At 37.1% G+C, this 4,960-nt stretch overlaps 1 pseudogene; it reads left to right on the forward strand.

The window, feature by feature from the left end:
* Positions 1-1,156: 1,156 nt before the first annotated feature.
* The window catches only part of LOC103196118, a 63,282-nt pseudogene continuing 59,478 nt past the window's right edge, over positions 1,157-4,960 (forward strand).

A 4,960-nucleotide genomic window follows, 5' to 3' on the forward strand; every position in this document is an offset into this window, starting at 1 on the left:
ACTTCATATTACTTGGTTCTATAATCAACACCAATGGAAGCAGCAGTCAAGACGTCAGGTGATGTATTACATTGGGAAAATTTGCTGCAAAAGACTTCTTTCAAGTGCTGAAGAGCAAAGATGTCTCCTTGAAGACTAAGGTGTGCCTAAACCAAGCCATGATATTTTCAATAGCTTCATATGCATGTGAGAGTTGGATAATGAATAAGGAAGACTGAAGATGAGTTGATGTTTTTGAGTTGTCGTGTTGGTGAAGAATAATGAAAGTATCATGGACTGCTAAAATAACTAGCAAATCTATCCCGGAAGAAGTGTAGCTGGAATGCTCCTTGGAAGCAAGAATGGCGAGACTTTGTCTCACCTACTTTGGTCATGTTATTAGGGACCATTCTCTGGAGAAGGATGTCATGCTTGGTAAAGTGGAGGGTCAACAAAAAGGGGAAGGCCCTCAACAAATGGATTAAAACAGTGGCTGCAATGATGGGCTCAGGTATAGCAGGGATGGTGAGGCTGGCACAGGACTGGGCAGTGTTTCATTCTAGTGTACTTAAGGTCTCTGTGAATCAGAGATGACTCAATGGCACCTAAAAGCCAACCACAAATGAGGATATCAGGAGGAAAAATTATTCCAGCCAGAAGGAACAGCAAGAGCAAAGACCATGGGTGGGGAACAAGGTCAAAGAATAGAATAGAGGCTATTCCCACTGTAGCAGAATGAAATAGAGGAAAAGTAAAGGTTATGAAGTCAGAGGAAATATGGAGGAGGAAAGAAAACATAAGGGACTTGAAAGTAGCACCAATACATTGGAAGCAACTGGAAAGTTTTAAGCAGCAGAGTGTCATAATCTCATTGATGTTTTTATAGGACCATTTTTGCTGTTCTATTCCAAATATACTATAGAACAGTGGAAGTAAAAGCAGAGAGACTAGTTATGAAGCTAAAGCAATACATGAGGTGAGAGAGATCATGGTGACTTGGGCAGAAGGGTAGCAGTAGAAGTGAAAAGAAGTAACCAAATTATTTGGAAGGAAGAATCAAATTGATTTTCTGATAGAGTGTATGTAGAATGTGAGAGAGAGTCACAGGGGATGCCAAAGTTTTAAGCCTAGATGAATGTGTTTTTATTCATTGAGATAATAATTTGGGCTAGGAAAGATGGATACCAGTAGTTCAGTTTTGATTAAGTTTCAGATGCTTATTAATAACTCCAGTGGAGATTTAAAACAGGTAGCTTGTTAATATGATGTGAGGTTCAATAAAACATCCAGACAAGATAAACTATAATTTGGCAGTTATTAGTATACAAATTATATCTAAAACCCTAAGACAAGATGTGATCATAAAAGGAGTAAACATATAAGCTGTTTGTTAGGTGACATAGAGTCTATTTTCACACACAGTGATTCCATGTGATGTACTAGAACCATCTCATAGAGTTTTCTTGGCTGTAATCTTTACAGGAGCAGATAGATCATCAGGTCTTTCTCCTATGAAGCCACTAGGTGAATTTGAACTACCAGTCTTTCAGTTAGCAACTGAGTTCTTACCCTTTGCTTTTCCAGAGCAGCTTATGTATGGCACATAGATGGTAAAGGTTAATAAATTATCACAGAATACATACCCATATATCTACCACTTGTGTCCGAAATAACACTATCAGTACCCTATTAGCATGCTCATATCACCTCCTAGTCCCTGCACAATTGAAGAATATTTTTCTGAGAATATAATACAAATTTGGCAATTATTTTCTTTCAGCTCACTAGAGATAACTATCCAGGTTCTTTGGATTTCAGTTTTTCTGTTGGAAAGTCAGCTGTCATTCTGTTATTACTTTGGTATAATATTTATTCTTCTTCCCCATCTCTTTTTAAGATTTCTTCTTCTTTTATTTACTGTTTTATTATGTGGTACTCAACTGTAAATTTCTATTTACTTATTTTATATTGTACTTATCAGACTTCCTAAATATGTGGCTTTATGCTTTAAAGTAGTTTTGAAAATTTTTTTGCCATCAACTTTATAAATGCGGTTTATATTTCATTTCTGTTTTCTTTCCCATCAGAAAGTTCAATTACAAATACATTAACCTTCCCTATTGTATGCTCTATAGTCTCATTTTTTTTTTTTTTAATTATCCATCTTTTATAGCTCCATTCTTCCTTTTGGATATACTTTTAGTATGCTTTTTCTTTCAGTTCATTGAATTTCTCTTCAGCTGTGGTAAATCTGATGATAATCCATCTATTGACATTTTAGTTCAGTTGTTGTAGACTTCACTTATAAAAGTCCCATTTTTATCTCCTTGAAAATATTAAACATATATACATTGTGTATATCTGACAACTGAAATATCTGGAGTTACTGTACATCTATTTAAGAAAAAAAAAAAATCAAGCCTTGAGTTGCAATATGGAAGGATGCTATGAGGAAAATGGTGAAAAATAAAATAAATTAAATAAAAGAGTTGAACAGAAGTTTTCAAAGGGCAGATTAAGAAGACAAAGTATTATAATGAAATTGGCAAAGATGTGGAATTAGAAACCAAAAGGGAAGAATACTCTAAGCATTTCTCAGGCTTAAAGAGCTGAAGAAAAATTCAGGCCTGGAGTTGCAATATTGAAGGATTCTATGGGCAAAATATTGAATGATGCAAGAAGCATCAAAAGACGATGGAAGAAATGCACAGTCACTATATCAAAAATAATTGGTTGAAGTCCAACTATTTCAGTAGGTAGCATATGATCAAGAACCAATGGTACTGAAGGAACAAATCCAAGCAACACTGAAGGAATTGGTGAAAAACAAGTCTTTAGGAACTGACAGAATACCCATTGAGATGTTTCAATAAATGGATGGAGCACTGGAAATGCTTACTTGTTTATGTACACAAATTTGGAAGACAGCTACCTGGTTGACTGACTCAAAGAGATTGATATTGGTGCCCCTTTCAAGAAAGGTGATCCAACAGAATGTGGAAAGTATCAAACAATATCCTTAATATCACACACAATAAAATTTTGCTGAAGATAATTAAAAAAATGGTTGCAGCAGTATATTTACAGAAAATTGCCAGAAATTCAAGCTGAATTCAGAAGTGGACATGGAATAAGGGATGTTATTGTTGATGTCATATGGATCTTGGCTGAAAGCAAAGAATACCAGAAAGATGTTTACCTGTGTTTTAATGACTATGCAATGGCATTCAACTCTGTGGATCATAATAAGTTATAGATAACATTGCAAAGAATAGGAATTCCAGAACACTTAATTGTTCTCATGAAGAGCCTGTACATTGACTAAGAGTCTTTTCTTGGAACAAAGCAAAAGGATATTGCATGGTTTAAAATCAGGAAAGGTGTGCATCAGAGTTTTATCCTTTCACCATACTTATTCAGTGTGTAAGCTGAGCAAATTAAAGAAGCTGGACTATATGAAGAAGAATGCAGCATCAGGATTAGAGGAAGACTCATTTACAGCCTGCGATATGGAGATGACATATACTTGCTTGCTGAAAATGAAGATGGCTTGAGGGCACTTACTGATGAAGATCAAAGACTACAGCCTTCAATATAGATTATAACTCAACATAGTTGGTGTTGTTGTTGTTATGTGCTGTCGAGTTGGCCCTGACTCATAGTGACCCCTCCTTGGGTTTCCAAGGCAGTATCACTACGGAAGTAGGATTGCCCAACCTTCCTTCTGAGGAGTGGCTGGTGGGTTTGAACCACTAGCCTTCTAGTTAACAGTCAAGTGCCTTAGGCACTATACTACCAGAGCTCCTACCTCAACATAGAGGAAGCAAAAATTTCATAACTAGACCAATAAACACCATCAAGATAAATGGAGAAAGTTTGAAGTTCTCAGGGATTTTACTTTAGTTGTATCCACTATCAACACCCATGGAAGTAGCATAAAGAAATCAAACACTGTGTTTCAGTGGACAAAACGGCTGCAAATAACCTCTTTAAAGTGCTAAGGAGCTAAGATATCACTTTAAAGACTAAAGTGTGCCTAACCCAAGCCATAGTATTTTCAGTCATCTCATATGTATGTGAAAGCTGAACAATTAATAATGAAGAGTGAAAAGAGTTGATGCCTTTGAATTGTAATGTTGGCAAAATGTACTGAAAATACCATGGGCTGCCCAAGAACAAATAAATCTGTCCTGGACGAAGTGCAGCCAGAATGCTTCTTTGAAGTAAGAATGGCCAGACTTTGTCTTATATACTTTGGTCATGTTGTGAGAAGGCACCAGTCCCTACAGAAGGATATCAAGCCTGGTAAGTCAAGAGTCAGTGAAAAAAGGGGAAGTCAATGACATGGATTGACACAGTGAAAGCAGTGATGGACTTAAGTATAGCAAGAATTGTGAGGATAACATCACACAGGGCAGTGTTTCATTGTTGTACATAGGGTGTCTATGAGTTGGAGCTTACTTGATGGCACCTAAAAACAACATGGGAAAAACATGGAACAATGCAGGAAGCATTAAAAGAAGATGGAAGGACATTATGCTGAGTGAAATAAGTCAATAGCAGAAGGACAAATACAGTATGAGCCCATTACTGTAAAAAGACAAAGAAGGGCTTGCTTGAGAAAGAGAACTCACTTTATAGATTACAGGATGGGGAGGGAAGGGGAGGGATTAATTTCAGGCTAGTTGGGGTTCACACACTGACATGGGTAAGGGATGGATGGCATAGAAAGAGTCTGTGACCACCATGATAACATTAGGAAAAGGGAGGACACTGAATTGTGAACATAAGATATAGATGACAGATGCTAATACCAACCAGTACATCAATAATGGGAACTCTGTTAGCGTAGTGCCTAAGGCATTTGACTGTTAACCAGAAGGCTGGTGGTTCAAATCCGTCAGCCACTCCTCGGAAGGAAGATGGGGCAATCTACTTCCGTAGTGATACTGCCTCAGAAACCCAAGGAGGGGTCGCTATG

The sequence above is a fragment of the Orycteropus afer genome, unplaced genomic scaffold, assembly GCF_000298275.1.
Source record: "Orycteropus afer afer isolate SDZICR_OR568_19922 unplaced genomic scaffold, OryAfe1.0 scaffold00062, whole genome shotgun sequence".
In the NCBI taxonomy this organism is placed as follows: domain Eukaryota; kingdom Metazoa; phylum Chordata; class Mammalia; order Tubulidentata; family Orycteropodidae; genus Orycteropus; species Orycteropus afer.